At 38.8% G+C, this 21804-nt stretch overlaps 1 pseudogene; it reads left to right on the forward strand.

Annotated features, from left to right (window-relative positions):
- Nucleotides 1-17156: 17156 nt before the first annotated feature.
- LOC117027619 (tubulin alpha-1A chain-like) lies at nt 17157-18476 on the forward strand (annotated as a pseudogene).
- The last annotated feature ends 3328 nt before the right edge of the window (nt 18477-21804 follow it).

Raw genomic sequence — 21804 nt, forward strand, 5'->3', positions numbered from 1 at the left:
ATAATATCCAAAAAGTAGAAACAATCCAAATGTCCATCAATAATGAATGAAAGAGATGAAGTACTTACTGATACATGTTACAACATGGATGAACCTTGAAAACATTATATTAAGTGAAAAAAAGCCAGTTACAAAAGCCCATATATTGTATAATACCATTTATCTGAAATCTCCAGAATAAACAAATCTATAGAAAGAGTGAATATATGTGGTTTCGAGGGGCTGAGGGAAAGGGAAGTGAGGAATTCCCTTTCCTTGTAGCCAGCGGGTACAGGGTTTCTTTTTGGGATGATGAAAATGTTTGGAATTAGTGGTGGTTGCACCACTCTTAGATATACTAAAAGGCATTGATTGGACTGTACTCTTTGAAAGTGTAAATTGTGTAGTAGGTGAATTTCATCTAAAAAAACCACAAAAAATAGAAACAACCGAAATGTCTAATGAACTGATAAGTGTGTTACAAACTTATCATGGGTAATGAAATTGTTCTAGATTGTGGTGATGTTTGCAGAACTCTGTGACTGTACCAGAAACCATTGAATTCTCGGCTTTAAATGTGAATTTTATGGTATGCTGATTGATATATCAATAAATCTGCAAAACACAATGAATGGAAGAATGGACTCTGTTTGTCTGAATGACAAGAAAAGTATATCAGTTATTCCAGAATTTGTGGGACAATATCTTCAGGAATCCAGCCAATACCAAAATAATTCAAATTATGAGTGTGTTTTAATTTACCTACAATGTCATTTTTCTAGATTTTGTAATATCCTGTTATCCCAGAATTTTAATTTGATAATTTAAAATTTATTTAAAAGCGCCTTTTGAAGGATGACCCCAAAATTGTGTAAGTGTCAAGCCCCACAAAATCTAAGATTGTCCCTGGCCATAGCAGTGATCAAAACAGACATAATCACTTGCTACATACAGCTTATATTTCAGGAGGAGAAGAAAAAAAAAACGAGATAAAAAAATAATATTGGATGTCAACTGTAGTTGAACAATAAAGTAAAAAAAATAAAATATGTGACATGATAGGTGGCATGGGGGCAAAATATAGTAGGAAAAGAGATTAGTAGTATGTTAGGCCTCACAACTTGAGATCGGGTGGCCATGTGAAGAAGCCCTTTTGAGTTCAGATCCAAAAGATGTGAGAAGGAACTATGTGGAATACTGAGTGATGCATCAGTCTTTGTGAACATCCTTAATTAGTTCTTTACGATGCTTTTCTAGAAGAGCAGAAGTGGGTTGAAGTGTATACACATTTTTCGTGATGCCAAATCATCTTCCTGCTCAACCGTTCTTGAGAATGCTCTTTCCCTACCAAAATATGTTTTAATATTTTAAAAGAATTGATAATTCAGAAAAAAATCTCATTGTTATTTTAAATTGAACATATGTTTAAAAACTGATAGTATTGAATTTTTTTCATGCTTTTTCCCTCTATTTCTTGTGAATTGCCTACTTTTTTTTAGGGCATTTATCTTTGTTATTGATTTGAAAGAGTTCTTTACATATTAAAAGTCTAAGCATTGTTTCTTATATTTTGCAAACGTATATATTTTTATCAGATAATAGACTCGTGAAAAGTAGTCCTGTGATTTTTAAACTCGTTTATGTAATTGTTTTACCTACAGAATTTTCTGAGTTTTCTGTAGCCTAATTTCTCCCCGGAAATCTGAAATTGTATGTATTTTTAGAAAGGTCTTCTCTATTCCGAGAGAATAAAAACATATTCTCCTAGAGCATTTATAGGTTCATTAAAAATACATTTTAATTCATCTAGAATATACTTTGGGCAAGAGTATTTCTCCCGATATTTTTAGCCAGGCATCTCAGCAAGTTAGTAAACTGGTTAAACAGTTTGTTTAATTTCAAATATCACCTTTAACATACAGTAAAATTTTATATCCACCTAGTTTATTTCAGGACTTTCTCTCTCTCTCTTTTTAAATGTGGGTATTCTTGAACCGGTACCACATTTTAAAAAATGTGTTCCTTCATAATATGATTTTTAATTTGGTAGAATAAGTCTGCACTGATTTTTCTTCTTTTTTTCATTACAAAATAGTCCAACTAGCATTTTATAGCTTGAGAAATAACACAGTTTAAATGAAACAGCTCTTAACCTAGGAAGTGAAGTTATGGGCTAGTTGGGACTCTGGCCAGGTTATGGTCATTGGTAAAGAAGAGAGGGGTTGAGTTGGAAAGTAAGTAAAGTGCACCTCGTAGATGGATGAGACAGTAGCCACAGGTACCTGAGTTGTAGCGACTGTTAACTTTGAGGACTAATTTAGGCAATGTCAGGAAAATTTTTTTTCTTTACTTTTCTCTCTTTTTCTAAATACATTTTTTGATTATCTGAAATTATCCTCATGTAGGTTGAAAAATGCTAACACTAGTCAATTCTTAAGGTCTTTTTTATTCTAAACAAAATTGGTGGTATTATGAACCCCATTGTTTTGAGATAAGCCAAGTGGTTATTCAGGTGCTCACAAGTTTTTAGAGAACTGTTAAAATCTCATGTTATTTGGGGGCAGTATTAGCAATTAGAAGTGTTCCATTTCACATGTTTTGTCAGGTGAAATTGATTTTGGTTTGGACTTCTTTTCTTGGAGTGAGAAATATTTCAATCATGTAAAATACAGCTAACACATAGTAGGAATTCTGAATATGAAATGGCAATTTAATTGGTATGGAGTTTCTTAGAGAAGGGTTAGTGTAGTAAGATTAAATAGCTTTAGCTAAAAATGGGTTTATTTTGTTTAAAAAGATTAGATTGTGACCTATATTTTAGCCTTTGCGTTTTAGTCCTTGGCAATTTAGGACTACGTGGTGTCTTATTAAAGGTATCTTTAATTAATTTTCAAATTTGCCTCTTTGAACACAATGAGAAATTCTCAAGTTCTTCCTTAGCAGCTTGCCTGGGTGTGATACAACTCTTACCAATATGGACATAAAGACTGAGCTGATAACTGAATTATATTAACTCACACGTGACCCAGTATATTTATACATGTATGTTTTGTTGTGCTATCTTGTTAATATTTTAAAATGCATATTCTCTTACTTTCAGCACTGTTTCAAAAATGAAATGCTTGGGTTCATTCTTGATAAAATGTGAAAAGCTTCTTCTACAATTTCTTTTTTTGCTCCTCTCTACTTTCCTGTTATAGTTGGCCTGTGGATGTATGTCTTCCTGACCAGAGTCAAAAAGTGTCACAAGTATGAATCATGGTCCAAAAATTCAGGGCAACAATGATCTCATGTGATGGTTAAGTTTATGTGTCAACTTGACCGGCCATGGGGTGCTAAGACATTTGGTTAAGCACGATTCTGGGTGTGCCTATGAGGGTAGACTGAGTAGTTTGACCTCCCCCATGTGGATAGGTCTCATTGAACTTGGACTGGAACTTATACCATCAGGTCTCCTGGTTCTTAGGCTTTTCTTTTTCTCTTATGTCTCCAGTTGTCTGATTGCAAGTTTTGAAACTTCTCAGCCTCCATATTCACATAAGCCAATTCCTTACAATAAATCTCTTTACATATCTCTATCTTTATTTCTATTTCTAACTCTTATCTCTGTCTCATCTACATCCTACTGGTTCTGTTTCTCTGGAGAACCCAGACTAATACATCTAATTTACTTATTTTTCTTATATCACCTTCTACTTTGTGCTTCGCGTATCATTGGACGGAGGGGAAATTCAACTCCAATTTTCTTGGAGTTGAAACCTAGGGCAGCACAGAGAACTCAGATCTTAAGCCAATGAGTAAGTTGTTTGCCTCTCCCATGATGATCCTTATTCATCATGAGTCACTGCTGAGATACCCATGGCCTCCGATTATATGATCTCTTTAAGACCAGTGGTTTCTGCACTTCTGGAGCCACCATCAATTAGTGCAAGGGCATCTGATGAGGCTTAAAACTATCAAGTTCCTTTCCCATTCAGGTCTTGCCACCTTCCCAGAGTGCTGCCAGAGATTAAGGCATGGGTCCTCACTGCTTATAGGATCTTCAGATATATATCTCTGACTGGATTTAATGAAATATTGTTGAGAAGTCAGTTCTCCCCAAATTGGTCTATAGAATCAATACGATCCCAATTAAAATTCCAGAACGAGTTTTGGGAGAAATTCATATACTACCTGATTTCCAGACTTATTATAAGATAGTACATGAGTTCAGTGTGATACTGGAGAAAGGACCCTCATATAGATCAGTGGAATAGCATCAAGCATTCAGAAATCGATGCACATATATGTGGTAAAATGATTTTTGATTTAAAAAAAACCATTCTAAGCTGAGGAGACACAACAATGAACAGAACAAATTCTCTGCCCTCATCTCATGGAGCCTACCTTCAAATGGGCAAGACTAATAATTAATTTTTTAAAGTAAACAAATAGTTGAGTAATAAACTTTGACAGTGGTGAATCCTATGAAGAAATAAATCAGAATAAAGGTACAGAGAGTGACTTGCAGCAAGGGCTACTTGAATATGTAGGATAGAGATGTTTGTTGAGCAGAGATCTGAATAATAAGGAAGTACAAGCATGATGATAGGACGTATTTTGAAGATGCAATTCTTGGGGTTTTTTTGGTGGTTGTTTATTCCTTTTTTTCAATAAATTTCTGTTGAGTACCTGCTATCTACTGGATATTATTCTAGTAGCTGGTGACTGTGGGGACAGAGCCCCAAAATGCAGTTTCCAGGCTCTTGGCCTCACATAGAAAGGTGCTGGCTCAGGTAGTAAATGGCCATCGACTGTGATCAAATGGCCATCAGCTGTGGCTAGTTGGCCGTCAGCTGTAACCAGTGAGCCGTTGGCCACTAATATAACTGCTGTGGTTACGCTAGCAGAAAAAGGGGGAGCTAGCAAGAAGATGGTGGCTGAGCCTGCAAGCGGCACAGTGAGGGTTGAGAATCGTGTTGCTCCTGGTTCCTGTGTCTCCAACCCAGCTGCCAGTGAGAGTATAGTGGTATGACTCCCCTACCTATGGCTCCATGGGTGTTCCTTTTTGGCCTCACTATATCCTGCATTCTTGTGTGGGGAGCGGGACCAGAGATCCTGCAGGCTGTCCCTCATGACAGTGACATAGTAGCAAATGAAACAGACAACTCCCTCTGCCCCCATACAGCTTACTTTTTTCTAAGGAAGTAAAGAATAAACTACATAAATAAGTAAAATGTATGGTATGTCAGTGGAAATGCTGCTAAGGAAAGAAAGAAGAAAGGATAGAGATTGTGTGTGTGTGTGTGTGTGTGTGTGTGTGTGTGTGTGTGTGTGTGTATGTGCAGGTGATAGTGATTTCCATTTAAGGTACAGTGGCCAGGAAAGGCTTACTTAGAAGATGCCATTTGAAGGAAGTGAAGGGAGACCTCTGCATGGGGAGAGATGATCCAAGAAGAGGAATGAGCAGGTGGAAAGACCCTTTGGTAGAGCCTGCCTGGTAACTAGCAAGGAGCTCGGGGAGAGTGGAGGGAGAGAGTGTGTATAGGGGCTGGATGGATCCTGTGGTCCTGATGTATAGGTTACTCTAAAGACTTTGAGTTTTGCTTAGTGGTACAAAGTCCTTAGAGGGATTTGAGCAGGAGTAGTGATATGACTTAGCTCTTATTAGGATTTCGTTAACTGTGTTTTAATTAAGACTATTTTAAAGAGAAAAAGAGGAAAAAAACAATTTTGCTTTTCCAAATTAACCATGTTTGTATTTGAAAGAAGGAAAGGAGAGATCAACAAACCACAGAAAACAAATAAATGCATTTTGTTCAGGGACAGACAGCTGAAGCAATGAGGGTGAATCACAGTCAGAGAATCAGTTATGTCCAAAGTACTCAGGAAATGGCTTGGTCTCCAATTAATCATTCCATGTTGTTAAACTCTGTGGAGATAAATTTAGCTGGCAGTAGGTGGAATGAGATGAGTTCTCATGAAAACATGTTTTCAATGAAGTTGGCAAAGAGTGCTGTGTAAATCCAAAATAACCCAAACTATGTCCTAATAGTGTTACGTTTGGTGTGCCACATCCCCAGGAGTGACCAGTTGGGATGTCTGTCCCTGAGGCAGGAAGACAGAGGATGTTAACCTTTGCTTTAGCAGAAGGGGTGAGATAGTGAGGTGGGTGAGGGAAAGAGATAGTCCTGAAACATACAGATGCTTTGGTGTTACCGCCCCCTCATGGTCATTCTAGGAGGTGTCTTTAATGTGATTTAGGCATATTTACTGTCAGGGCTCACACTTGGTTAAATTTAAATTATCAATAAAAGGAAAGTGATTTTTAAGTATTAGCCCTTGGAGCATATTTATGTAATTCATTTAATTAGCAGGGGGGAAATTGCTATATTTTTTTAAAACTTTTGTTTATTTAAGTGTGTTTTTCCAGGACCCATCAGCTCCAAGTCAAGTAGTTGTTTGAATCTAGTTGTGGAGGGCGCAGCTCACAGTGGCCCATGTGGGGATCGAACTGGCAACTTTGTTGTTAAGAGCACTGCGCTCTAACCCACTGAGCTAATCGGTTGCCCCGGAAAGTTGCTGTTTTAATGGCTGGCAGCACAATTCTTTTCAGGAGGAAAAGGTGTTTTTTTTTTTAAGGAAAATTTCTCTAATAACTTTATTTTTTATTTTTAACTTTTTATTGAAGTATACACAAAGGATATCACATATAAATGTGTAATTTGTTGAATTACCCAAAACTGAACACACCTGTAAACAGCACTGAATTCCTGTTTCTTTTATCCCCATTTTTAATTATGTTTAAAAAGATTTTTATTAAAAAATAGCTAACATACAATATTATATTAATATGTTATTAGTATATTAAATATAGTATGAATATTATATTTCAGGTGTACATAACAGTTATTCAACATTTATTTACCTAAAGAAGTGATTGCCATAAGTCCAGCAACCATCTGACGCCGTACCATGCTATCACAACATTATTGACTATATTCCCTATGGTGTACATTGCATCCCATGACTTACTTGTTTTATACCTGGAGATTTGAACCTTTTATTCTCCTGTGTGTTGTGCGTGCCCTCCTGTTATAGTTGAGCTTTGGTTGCTATTGGCACATCAGTAGGGGGGATTGACCCTCAGGCTGATTGGCTTGGGGTTTGGCCACGTCCATAGATTTCAGGCTGCTGTGTAGGGGACTTACCCCATTGAGTGGGATTCGCCTCCATTGGCTCTGGTGCCTGTTGAGACTGCCCTTTGTGTGTGCCGCTTGTGGGGCTAATTGGGCGGGAGCTCTGCTGTGGTCTGAAGCCAACCTCCAACTATGTTGATTCTGAGGCCTTGGCCTCTATGGCACACCCAGGTGACTGTTTGGGAACTACCTGGTAGGAGCTACAAAGTTATCTGTGGTTGTTTACTTCCTGTGCTAAACCTGGAGGCACGTCAGAGAGGCCACTTTGCAAACTGAGGACGTCTGCCACCAGTACCAGGCCTGGGGTAACTCTGCAAAATGCCAGGACACTCCAAGGCCTGCTGCCACCTGCCAGCTCCCTTAAGGTTCACCACTGATAAAGCCTCATGTGGCATGCAAGTTAGGGGAGACAAGGTCTTAGGGGTCACTACAGTGAGAAGAGTTGTGGTCACTAGATAATGTAAATTCTGGATTGGTGTCAGTGCTAAGCCTGAAGCTTCTCAGCAAAAGTCCCACAGCACACTGAGGCCAGTTGCCACCCACCTTTGGTCTGTCAGACTGGGATAGTTTTCCAAGACAGAGTGCCATGCAGGTGGGCCTGGCTGCTTGCAGAGAAAGTGCCTCCGGCATTTGAGGAGTTGGTTAGGGCGGAGTCCCAGTGAGTTAGCAGATAGGAGCTGGAGAGCTCACCAGACCAATCAGATTCAGATTTGGCCATGTGGGGGTGGGCTCAACACAAGAAAGATGGAGCCCACCTGCTGGCTTCACGGGAGAAGGATCCCACACAGAGAAAATGCTGATTGTCCTCCAGACCTTCTCTCGAAGCCACACAACTCAGTCGGCTACCCGTATGTCACAGACCTCAGAAGTGTCCTTCCACTGGAGCACAGACCTCAGAAGTGTCCTTCCACTGGAGCACAAGGTGAGTGCCTGGAAGTCAGAGAATCTGTGTGTGGGCTGTTTAAGAGGACGTCTGGGTTTCCTGCCACCTTTTGTCCCATCTGGATGGTCGGAATCCCTACTGTTTTTCACAGGCAGATGTTGTGGGTGCTCCTCTTCCTGGCGTGAGTACTCTGGGCTTGAGAGTCTGATGTGGAAACCTCCGCGGCCGATATCCTTCCCAGTTCTCAACCTCCACACAGAGGTTTGGAGTTAGCCAGTTCTGTGTGTTCACCTCTCCTACAATTCTCGATGAGGCTTTTTCTTTATATCCTTAGTTATAAAACTTCTGTTTCAGCCAGACTTCAGGTGATTATCCAGGTTGATTGTTCTATAATTTAGTTGTAATTTTAATGTGTTCATGGAAGGAAGGAAGGAAGGAAGGAAGGAAGGAAGGAAGGAAGGAAGCACAGTATTTATCTATTCTGCCATCTTGAATCTCAGTCCAATTTGTACTTTTTAAATCCCTTCACCTTTTTCACCCTGTCCCCCAACCTTTCTACCATCTTCCACCCCAATAAATCTAGTACCCATCTGACACCATACATAGTTATTACAATATTATTTACTATATTCCTTATGTTATACCCTACATCCCCATGACTACTGTGTAACAACCAATTTGTGCTTCTTAATCCCTTCCCCTTTTTCATTCATTCCTAACAACCCTCCCATCTAGCAACCATCAAAATGTTCTCTGTCTCTATGAGTTTGTTTCATTTTCTTTGTTTATTTTGTTCTTTAGATTCCACATATAAGTAAAATCACATTGCATTTGTCTTTCACTGTCTGACATACCCCACTCAGCAAAGTACCCTTCAGGTCCATCCATGCCACTGCAGAGGGCAAGAACACATTCCCTTCCAGGGTAGACCAATATTCCACTGTATATATGTACCACCTCCTCTTTATCCATTCAACCATCAACAGACACCCATGCTCCCTCCACATCTTGGCCATTGTAAACAATGTTGCAATGAATATATGGATGCACACATCCTCTTGAAGTAGCATTGGTATTCACAAGGTTAATGCAGATTTGGGTGGGTTCCAGTGCTGAGGGGCCACTCAGCAAAAAGCTCAGAGCACACTGAGCCAGCCGCCACCCACATGAGACTTACAGACCCCTGAGAGTTGTCCAAGAAAGACTACATCATGGGTGGGGCTGGCTGCCTGCCAATGAAAGTGCCTCCCACAGTGTACAAGCGGAGGCCACCTGCCTGCTGCTGGAAGAGCCTCCTGTAGTGAGTGGGGCAGGGTTGTCTGCCCACCACTGAAAGTACCCCTGGCAGTGTGTGAATTAGGTGGGGTGAGGTCCCAGGGAGACACCAGGGTGGAGTGAGTGGTTTTCACGAAGCCAATGCAATTTTAGCTTTGGACGTGTGCAGGAGGGCTCAACACAGGAAACTTGGTGCCCACCCATAGGCTGCATGGGAGGAGGGCTCCACAGAGGGACACGGCGGCTGTCCCTCCAGACCTTGTCCTGACACCACACAACTTTGTCTCTCCCTGTATGTCTCTGGCTCCTCCAAATTTGCTGTCCCTCTGCCAGAGCCCAGGGTGAGTGTCTGTGAGTGAGTGAGTCTATGTGTGGGTCCTATAAGGGACACCTGGGTTTCCAGCAGCCTTCTGTCTCATCCACTATTTTTCTACATAGAATCTCCACTGTTCTTCACAGCCAAATGTTGTGGGAGCTCCTCTTCTTGGCACTAGTGCTCCAGGCTGGGGAGCACAGTCTGGGGCTGGGGTCCCACCTTCTTTAGGGGGGACCTCTGCAACTGAAATATTCCTCCCAATTTTCAACCATCACATGTGTGTGGGGCTGCCCATTCTGTGTCTCCACCCCTCCTACCAGTATTGGCATGGCTTCTTCTTTATATCCTTAGTTATAGGGGTTCTGTTCAGCTAGTCTTCAGTTGCTTCTCCAGGTTGATTGTTCTGTAATTTAGTTCTATAATTTGAATGTGGCCATAGAGTGAGGCAAGCAGTGTTTACATACTCTGTCATCTTGTCCAGGCTCTGGAATGTTCAGTTTCCTGATCTAGTGATGGCTGCACTGCAATTTTAAATCTGAAAATTTACTAACTTATATACATACAATATGTACACTTATAATTTCTATGTGTATGTATAAAAGAAACCTCACTTCTCATGTGTTTCTCTGTTGATGATGAACATCCAAATATCCAAAGCTGGAAAGACTTTTTATAACAGTTTATTTAAGCCAAAACTGACAACAATTGCCAGGAAGCAAGATCTCAAATGCTTGGGAGAATAACAGTTTTGCAGTTTCTTTTATGCATTTGAAATGAAGGTGGGAATGTAAGGAAGATTACATGAATGGGGAAGAAGGCAAGGTGGGGATCAGATTATAGCATAGTTAAGATTATATGCTCTCTTCAGGGTGATTACAGTCTTAGAAGGAGTCTAAAAAGAGGGTAAAGGGGATCCAATATATGGTGATGGAAAGAGAACTAACTCTGGGTGGTGAACACACAATGTGATATATAGATGATGTATTACAGAATTTTACACTTGAAATCTATGTAACTTTACTAACAATTGTCACCCCAATAAACTTTAATTAAAAAAAAAAAGAGGCATTTCAAAATTGTGTTAACCTAGATGCATAGAAACAATGGACAGGGCTTGCTTAAGGCAAAAATAAGCCTTTTACTAAAGAAGTTATATGCCTGGAGTGTGACTACCCCTCATGACCTACCCAGTTAGGAATTTATGATTTATTATAGCACCACTTTTCATTCATAAAACTAACCCTCCATATGTGCAGCACAGGTTAAAAGCCCTTTACCAAGCTACAGAAATTGTACATGTTTCCCCTGGCTGTGTTTGCTATGTGTTTTTTTCTTACGAAAGCCAATACTAAATAACTTGATAAAGAGCAACTCAGAATTGAAATTTGCTTTGTGTAAAAATAATCTCACTTGTTTAGAGGGGTTAATATGCTGTATGTGGGTCTGGTTGCTGCTGAATATCATTCTCCTTTTGTCCTTCTAGCCCCCAGTGGCATTTCTTGTTCATATGTCCAATACAGTGTAAATAAGATAACATTGGGAACTGGCTGTAATTTTATCTTCCTTCTTGAACTCTTTTATAATGTGGAGATAATTAATAGATCTGTGGTGAAACTCATTACCAGGAACAGTCAATATTTGTTTTCCTGTGGAGCGTTTGGTGATTACATTAAGTGAATAGAGAGTTTCCTTTAACTGCAAATCTTTCAATAGATTAACACTTTTACAGGTTAGAGATCTCTAACCTGTGAAGATGTTAAAATTATTTTTCTTTTAACGTTCCATTTCTACAAATAAATGAGAAAATTCCAACTTAAAATAGAAGATTAAATCAAGTGCTCAATTACATGTTTTAAATTAACCAGATAACTCTAACAGGTGAAACTCTCTTAATACTATTAAGTACATAAAGTATCAAATATGAAAATTTAATACAAAAACATTAATATGATGCTGTTGATTCTCTTCAACATTTTATGCTTAATTTAATTTTATTTTATTAATTTTATTTTTTATTAGTTTCAGGTATACAAAACAATGCAATAGTTAGACATTTCACCCCTCACAAAGTGGTAAGCCCCTTCCCCCAATCTATTGCCCCTCTGACATTATATGTATTTCTTACAATTCCATTTACTCTATTCCTTATGCTATGCTCCATGCTCCATATCCCAGGACTATATATATATATATATATATATATATATATATATATATATATATATATGTAAAATTATATATTTATATGTAAAATTATAGTTGACATACAATATCATTCAGCTTCAGCTTCAGGTGTATAGTGCAGTAGTCAAGCATCTACACCGTCCATGGAGTGGTCTCCCTAATAAGACATGTGCCCATCTGACACCTTACAAAATGTTTACAACATTATTGATTTTGAAGGAAGCTACAGGCCAAACTGTCTTTCATATCCCCATGGAAATATTGTAGTTACCAATTTATGCTGTCTAATCCTTTCCCCTTCTCCCTCATCCCCACCCCCTCCCATCTAGCAACCATCAGATTTTCCTCTATATCTCTGAGCCTATTTCTGTTTACTTAGCTTATTTACTCAGTTCTTTAGATTCCACATATAAGTGAGATCATGTGGTATTTGTCTTTCTCCGACTGACTTATTTCACTTCATGCTTAATTTTAGATATTTCTGAAGATAAAGTTGTTTTCCAACTTAAAACAAAGAAGATGCCATCTCAAGTAATTTGGGGAGATATTATTTAGCCAAACAAGATTGCATAATGACCAGAGATATTAGCGGAGGCTCTGACTGTATTCTTGTCTGAGGCACCAATGAATCTTTTTACTTGGTTAAATACGTAGAAGCAAGTTTTCTGGGTTGAACGGTAAATGTGTGTTTAACTTTGCAATAAACTGCCATTTTGTTTTTCAAAGTAGCTGTACCATTTTCCATTCCCATCAATGACGTATGAGTGCCTCAGTTCTGCAGCCTCCTTAGTACAAGGAATTGTCAGGTTTTAAATTTTAGTCATTCTAGTAGGCATGCAGTGGTTTTAATATGCATTTTCCTAATGAATAATGATGTTGAGAATCTTTTTATATACTTATTTATTATCTCTATATCTTTAGTTCTGTCAGTGTATATTTTTGGCCCATTTCTTCATTAAGTTGTTTGATTTCTTAATATTGAATTTTGAAAGCTCTTATATATTCTTGATACAAGACTTTATTACTTATGTGATCTGAAAATATTTTATCTAGTCCATGGCTTGTCTTTTCATTTACTTAACAGTGCCTTTGGAAGAGCAGAAGTTTTAAATTTTGATTAAGTTTAATTTACCAGTTATTTTCTTTGATGGATCATGCTTTTGATATCATCTTAAAAATCATTGCCTAATCTAAAGTCGTCAGATTGTTCTCTCATGTTTTCTTCTAGAAGTTTGATAGTTTTAGTTTTAGATTTAGATTTATGGTCCAGTTGAGTTAATTTTTCTCATAGAGTATGAATTGTGAATCAAGATTTGTTTTTTCATATGAATATCCAATTGTTCCAGCATTACCAGTTGTAAACACTATCTTTCTCCTTAAATTTTCTTTGCATTTTTATCAAAAGTAAATTTACATATATGTGTAGGTCTGTTTCTATGTGTAGGTCTATTCTATAATCTGTTCCCATTGATTTTTTAAGACGACCATTTCTCCAATACTATACTCTCTTGACTAATGTAGCTCTATCTATATTAAGTCTAGAAATCAGATAACATATTGGGTTTCACAAAAAATCCTTCTGGGATTTTGATTGGAATTGCATTGAACCTGTAGATCAATTTGGGAAGAATTGACGTCTTAACAATATTGAGTGTTCCAATCTATGAACAATCCCTTCGTTTAGGTCTTTTTTTATTTCTTTCACTAGTGTTTTGTTGCTTTCATCACTCAAAACTTGCACATATTATATTTATTCCTAAGTATTTTGTATTTTTCATACTCTTATAATTAAAAAATATCAATTTCTAATTGTTCATTGCTGGTATATAGAAATAGAATTGATTTTTAAAAAAATTTTTTGACTTTCGTGAGTTTGATTATACTCCCTGACTCCATTGTAGTATTCCCCATATCTCCATGATTATACTCAGGTTTAATAATTCACTAGAAGGACTTGGAGAACTCGGCAGTGTTCACAGTTATGTTTTATTATAACAAAAGGATACAGATTAAATTCAGCAATGGTAACAGGAACATATGGCAGGGTCCAGAGATCACACTGAACTTTAAGTTGTTCTCTCCCACGGGAGCTGTGTGGAGAGAATTTATTTTTCCCAGACACAATGTGTGAAAATATGCAGAGTATTGCCAACCAGAGAAGATCACCCAAGCCTTGGCATTCAGAGTTTTTATTAGAAATTGGCCACAAATCCACAGCTGACCATCTGTGTGGCAGACTTTAGTCTCTAGCCCCTCCAGTGGGTTGAGCTGAATATTGTGTGGCCCAAGACTCCCGTCATACATCACATTGTTAACACAGACCACCAGGTATGACTACATAATAGGTTCCCACCCTAAGTGACACGATTAACCTAGACTATCTGGCTACTTCTTCAACCTTATTGGTCTGCTACTCTGCCTACTTTACATAGCTCCAGCTGTTCTGTTACATGAACACTTCAAGCTCGTCTTACCTTAGAGCCTTTGCGATATCCCATACTTGGAGCAATCTCCCCCTATACTTTGGTATAACTTGGTCTCTATTACCATGTTTCCCGAAAATAAGACCTAACTGGAAAATAAGCCCTAGCATGATTTTTCAGGATGACATTCCCTGAACATAAGCCTTAATGCGTCTTTTGGAGCAAAAATTAATATAAGACCCGGTCTTATTTTCAAGGAAGCACGGTAATATTGGGGCTTTGTTAAATGCCACCTCCTCATTTGGGTTTTCCTGACCACATAATCTACAGTACAGCTCAAATGTCTCTAATATACTCTGCTGTTTTTCTGTTTAGTTTCTTCATAGTACTTGCCACTGTTATATTATTTTTTCTTTACTATGTTCCTTTGTCCCATGACCACATAATATAAGCCAAAAGAGAGTAGGACCCTGATCCATATTACATACCAGCAATAAGTGTGCCTGGCATGTAGTAAGTGCTCAAAAAATATTTGTTGAATGAATGAGTGACCTTCATAGCTGAAAACACTGAGGCTCAAAGAAAAGTGACTGAGGCTCAAAGTAAAGTGACTTCCCCAAAAACACATCCAACAAATGCCAGAGTCAGGATTCATCTCATGTTTGCCTGATAGGATCTTGAGAACAGAAAAAGAACACTAGGTAAAAGCTGAAAAATCTGAATAAAATGTGGATTTTAGTTAATAATCATGTGTTAATATTGGTTTGTAATTGTCACAAATGAACTATAGTAATGTAAGATGTTAATAACAGAGAAAATTGAATATGGGGTATATGGGAACAATCTTCGCAAATTTTATTAGCAAATTTTCTGTGAATCTATAACTATTCTAAAATAAAAAACTTACTAAAGTAATGGGTGGCTGAATGGGAGTAAATAGTCTTGTCTTGCAACCTTGGAAAAAAGAGCAAAATCCACATAGGCCTAAGACCTGTGTTCCTCTCTGGTATGGGAGGAAGGACATGGCATTTGGTAGGGAGAAGGGATGAGCCAAGTAAGGGTGTTCAGCTTGTTTCTGCCCTTCTGTCTCATGGCTCTTCCTGGAAAGAGCTACAGCTCTGTAGAGCCATGCGTACTGGAAGATAAGATTTAACATTCCCTTGGTGTGGGGAGGGGGTGGTCTGCAAATTCCAATGACCACAGCATCCAGTTATGTGGTCCAAATGAGTAAAACAAGTTGGGTGTAAGAAACATGGGAGCTCTGGGAACGATAGCAAATGGCAGAGACCAGCCTCAGGTGAAAGAACAGCTGCTACTAGGTGCTGGATGATTTTTGCTACACAGGAATGTAAGCTCAGATGCCGTATTTTCTGATATTTCAAAAGAAACTAGAAATACAGATTTTAAAAAGTAATATGGAATAGTCTACTTTTTAAACATTGGCAATTATTTCAGAAAGTTTTTGTTAAACATTAAGCATAGCCAAACTGAATCAAAGGAGACACTTATGTGGACATGTTCCTTACACTGCCAGGTTGCAACTACTCTCTATAAACTGGGCTCTGCCAAGAAGGTGAGCCAATCTTGGGGAGCCAGACCTTTATGTAAAGCATCGGGTTACTCAGTGTGCCCTGGTCTATGACAGCTTCAATCTGTGAGAATAAATGTCTGAGCTTCTTCTAGAAAGTTCTGGACAATGTAGAGAAGAGCGAGGGAATCAGTGGTGAGTGGCATGAGCAAATGTTGAGAGTTAGAACATCCCAGGGTGTGTTTAGGTGACTGGATGATTGAAGTAAGGATTCACAAAGAGGAGAATGTGTTGGGCTAGAAAGTTAGGTTGGAACTAGATTATGATGGGCCTGGGCATTTGGACTTTATGTGGTTAGTAGCAGATGACTAATCCCCAGGTTCTCTTGAAGGAACATAGGGAAGAAGTCAGGGGCTGTACTGAGAAATTTGGCATTTATCCTGGACTTACAGCCAGAAAGAGAGAGGCAGAATAAGTTAATATACTGAGCCTAGTTAGAATAACTGGGTTCAGGTGAGAGTGACCATTAATAATTAGCCAAAGAGTATGTATGCACATACCTTTGTGTAGTTATTTGATGCGAACATAACCTTTCTAACTGGCCTAGGTTGACTTATCTGGCCCCAGTCAAAACAGCTCCCACGGGCACCCCAGATTTATACCAGTAAGCAAACACTATATTCTTTCTCATTCTCATTTCTGTCTTAGTATCTCTTGACTCCCAAGGGTGAGAGCACTGATCCAGAGCTGCTGAAATGGAGAGACCCATGCCTGACCTGTGCACACAGCATACAGCAGTGATATTTGATGTGAGATTAGGTCACAGCCAGCTAGGAAGCTTTCTTAATTGTGGCATACAGCCAACAAAACAAAAATTGCTTATTTGGTGTGTGTGGAGGGTTTTTCCATCTCTTTCTGGCTGTCCCTTCTTACCCTCCTTCAGTCATCCTTTCCCCTAAATTCTAGTTCATAATTTTTATTTGACACTTTTCTAATTCCTTTGGGCCACTAGCTAGGTGAGCATATACCTCCCTAAACAATAGCATTATATTTCAAACTCTTATTGTTGTAATGCTGGTATTTTAATAGCCCAAGAGAGACTGAGATAACTACCCCCACCTCACCACCATCACCAAGGAGATCAAGTATCATTTTTAGCATTTCTGATAAGCTCCTTGTGGTGAAAAGATAAAAACTAGAGACCAAAAAACTGGCAGCTACATATTTTCAGTAAGATATTGCTAATGGTTGGCTGGTCCTTTCTAATAATGAATTAAAATTGGTGTTTGGAAGGTTCTCTTATATTAACTGCCTCAGAGTCCTGCTTTAAGAAGCAACAACTTCTCGTCTTCCTCTCAGCCATCTGCCCAGCAGCTGCAAAGCAGCAACCATGCATAAGTGCATTTCCATGCTCATTGGCCCGGCTGGTGTCCAGATTGGCAATGCCTGCTGGGAGCTCTTCTGCCTGGAATACTGGCCTGCAGCCCCATGGCTAGCTGCCAAGTGACAAGATGATTGGGGGAGGAGATGATTCCTTCAACACCTTCTTCACTGAGACAGGCGCTGGCATGTGTCCAGGGCAGTGTTTGTAGAACTAGAACCCATGGTCACTAATGAAGTTTGCACTGGCACCTACCACCAGCTAGTCCACCCTGAGCAGCTCATCACAGACAAGGAAGATACTGCCAGTAACTATGTCCCCAAGGGCACTACAGCATGGGCAAAGAGATTACCGACCTTGTCTTGGACCGAATTCGGAAACTGGCCGACCACTGCACAGGTCTTCAGGGCTTCATGGTTTCCCACAGCTTTGGTGGGGGAACTGGTTTATCTCCCTGCCGATGGAATATCTCTCTGTTGATTATGGCAAGAAGTCCAAACTGGACTTCTCCATTTACCCAGCCCGCCTGGGTTTCCACAGCTGCAGTTGAGCCCTACAGCTAAATCCTCACCACCCACACCACCCTGGAGCACTCTGATTGTGCCTTCATGGTTGACAACGAGGCCATCTACGACATCTGTCATAGAAACCTCGATATTGAGTGCCCAACCTATACTAACCTGAATAGTTTCATAGGTCAAATTGCGTCCTCCATCACTGCTTCTCTCAGATTTGATGGAATGTTGACCTGACCAAATTCCAGACCAACTAGGCACCCTATCTTCACATCCACTTCCCTCTGGCCACATATGCCACTGTCATCTCTGCTGAGCAGCTTTCTGTAGCAGAGATCGCCAATGCGTGCTTTGAGCCAGCCAACCAGGTGGTGAAATGTGACCCTCACCATGGTAAATACGTGGCTTACTGCCTGTGGTACCATGGTGACGTGGTTCCCAAAGATGTCAATGCCTCCGTTGCCACCATCAAAACCAAGCTTTCCATCCAGTTTGTGGACTGGTGCCCCTCTGGCTTCAAAGTTGGCGTTAATTACCAGCCTCCCACTGTAGTACCTGGTGGAGACTTGGCCAAAGTACAGAGAGCTGTTGTGTGTGCAGAGCAGCACCACAGCTATTGTGAGCTTGTCTGGGCCACAAGTGTCACCTGATGTGTGCCAAGCATGCCTTTGTTCACTGGTACGTGGATGAGGGAATGGAGGCAGGAGTGTTTTTTGAGGCCCGTGAGGACATGGCTGACCTTGAGATGTATTATGAAGAGGTTGGTGTGAATTATGTTGATGGAGAGGGTGAGGAAGAAGGAGAGGACTACTAAAGTTAACATGTCACAAAAGTGCTGCTTTTACAGGGAACCTTATTCTGTTTGAAACATTGAAAAGTTGTTGTCTGATCAGTTAATTTGTATGTAGCAGTGTATATACTCCAGCATATAGTTACTGGCCTATGTGTTAAAGCATGACACTTTGTTACAGACCCAACCTGTCCATTTCAATGATGGGTTTGAATAAAGTATTCCGTCTTAAAAAATAAATAAAGTTGGTGTTTATATTGCTTCCTCCCATTGGTTCTACCATGTTTCCCCGAAAATAAGACCTAGCTGGACAATCAGCTCTAATGTGTCTTTTGGAGCAAAAATTAATGTAAGGCCCGGTCTTATTTTACCGTAATATAAGATCGGGTCTTATATAATATAATATAATATAATATAATATAATATAATGTAATGTAATGTAATGTAATGTAATATAATACTAGGCCTTATATTAATTATTGCACCAAAAGACACATTAGAGCTGATTGTCCAGCTGGGTCTTATTTTCGGGAAAACAGGGTAGTTCTGCCTAGTGAGGCCACTCAGAGCAGTTCGAATCTCATTTCCATTCTATGAAAGAACATTTATTAATAACAGCAGCTATTAGCAAACTTGATAAAGTTGTAAATGGATAGTGTAAATCCCAAGTGGGGTCCTTTGCAATCACTTGCTCACTTCCCAAATAAGTAAACTGGGGGAGATGCCTGAATTTAATCATGATGATGTACCACTGATAACCGAACGTTACTAATGACTTTGCCATTAGGATTCACAATGGAAACTGTTTTTTAAAAAAGAGGTTAAAATTATCTTTTATTTTTATAACCTTGAATTTTTTAAAAAATTAGTTTCAGGTGTACAAAGCAACATAATATTTAGACAATTGCACCCCTCACAAAGTGGTAACCCCCTCCCTCACATTGAAAACTCTTTTATGTATGTATGATAGGAATTAAACTTTATGTGAAAATTTACGTAATGAACATTTTTGATATCCAAATGAGTATTTTCTCTAACCAGCCACAGCATGGGAAAAGGGTCTTACCCTTATTTCAAAACTGTCCAAAATATTTTGTGATAATTAAATAATTTTAAATACTTATCGAGGACTATTTGAAGTCATATGGTGAATAAAGTGGATGATAGAGACATCTGATAATCACTTCGGGGCAGTAAGCAAGGTACCAGTAAAAATCGAGACAGTTTTTTTTTTCTTCTTTTTTTTATATAACATTGTTTTTTTATTAGTTTCAGGTGCACAAAACAATGTACTAGTTAGACATTTATCATTTATGTCCCTCACACAGTGACAATCCCCCTCCCCCATCTACTACCCCTCTGACATCGTACACAGCTATTACATTTCCACTGTCTCTATTCCTAAGGTTGTACTCTGATTCTTGTAGCCATATATATATATATATATATATATATATATATATATATATATATATATATATATAATTGTAGTTGACATTCATTATTGTTCAGCTTCAGCTTCAGGTGTACAGTGCAGTGATCAGGCATGTACATCATCCCTGAGGTGGTCTCCCTAATGAGACAAGGAGACAGTTTTTCTTAACGTGACTCAAAAGGTGCTTCAGAAGGCAATTCACAGAGGAGCTCCAAAGGTGTTCTTGTAAGTGGCAGTAAAGACAATACTCACGATGATTGGTAACCAAGAAATGCTGGATTAAAGAGTAACCTAGTTTACAATCAAACTTCCCCTGCTGATATAAAAGTTTCTATTTTTTTATTGTTTTGATCACTCTTAATTTGCCTCTGCAAAGAGAACCATACTTTCAGTAGGATCCATCATTTTACTCAATAATTGTTTATTGAGCACCTTCTCTATGCCAGGCATGAAGGGTGAGATGAACATGTGGACTTGATCCCTGCCCTAACTGATTTATGGTAACAGTGGGGTTATGAGGTCAGAGTATGGGAAAAACAAAAAGCAAATATTTGAGGGAAACTGATCGGAAACCGCTGATATTAGTTAAATATGCTCACATTTTGAGTTAAAGTTTTACTTTTTCCCAAACATTATCTTGACAACAGTATAGTCCCAGGAGGTATTAGGACATGCGGTAAAGAAAATATGGCAGGCTTTGTGCCTTTATTAATGTTTACATTGCTCATGACCTTTGTGCATAAATACTTTTTGCACACTTGGCCACTCAAAACGTGATCTGGTTGACCTGTTTTTCCAAAAGAACTTGGACAGAATCTTTGATGGACAAACAGAGAGTCATGCCTTCATGAAGGATCTACTTACAAATGAAATGCTATAGTGTCACTTTTAAAGCAAGAAATGTGAACCAAAGTTGAAAAAAAAAGCAGTAATGAGGGACTAAGTTAAGCTTTTAACTTATAGAGCAAACTGACGATAGTAGGAATTTAACATTGTGTTATTTTTCTTTGATGTAATGTCATAAAAAATTAGAATGCACTCATTCATTCAACAAGTATTTATTGACCACCTACCATATGCCAACCACTTGCTAAGTGTTGAGGTGCAGTAGAAAACAAGCTAGAACTGGAATGTTATAATGCAATAAGTAACTACAAATTTTGAGGAGCTACAGAAGAAAAATGGAAGAGTGCTGTGAAAGCAGGGGACATAGAACACTAAAGTAGACAGGGAAGGCTCTATGAGGAAGTGATATCTTTAAACAGAGACCTAAAGGATGAGTAGAAAATGGTACGATCAAGATTGGGGAAGAGATTTCCAGGCAGGAGGAGCAGCGTGTAGGACAAAATATATTTTGACTTTAATAAATTTCATATTGTGAAAATTTTCCGAAGCCCAAAATAGAAATTCAGCATCCCGTGATATTTAAAAAACCTCATCACTTTACTTTAGACTGGCCAGAAATGTGTCAAGAAGAAAACTTGAAAGAGGTAGATTTCATCTCTCTGGCTTGTAAACAAAATGCACAAAACACTTGAGGTCAGTTTGTAATTGCCCTTTTTCATCATCCCAGATGAATGTCCAGACTTTAGTAACCTAGTAAAACTTTTTTTCCACCTTTGTAAATAAATATGCTACTGTGAAATCTGGTTCAAAAGATCAAGCAAAGAGCAACTCTGGTCTTTAAAACATCATGTAATATGAGGTATTACCAAACATTGATTTTAAAAAAAGAAAAGAATAAAATCAATTCACCAATGGCATGCTAGTGTGAGGTAGTAAAATGAAGCAACTCAGCCCAGATGCTGCAATTCATAACCAGGGCTGTTATTTGGGAGAAAGGGCAAAGGAAGGCAGTAGCAAAACAAGTTAACGTGGATGGGGTCATGCAGTCTTTCCTTTTCCATTTTCCTCCAT

Source organism: Rhinolophus ferrumequinum, chromosome 9 (genome assembly GCF_004115265.2).
Source record: "Rhinolophus ferrumequinum isolate MPI-CBG mRhiFer1 chromosome 9, mRhiFer1_v1.p, whole genome shotgun sequence".
NCBI classification, from domain to species: Eukaryota; Metazoa; Chordata; class Mammalia; order Chiroptera; family Rhinolophidae; genus Rhinolophus; species Rhinolophus ferrumequinum.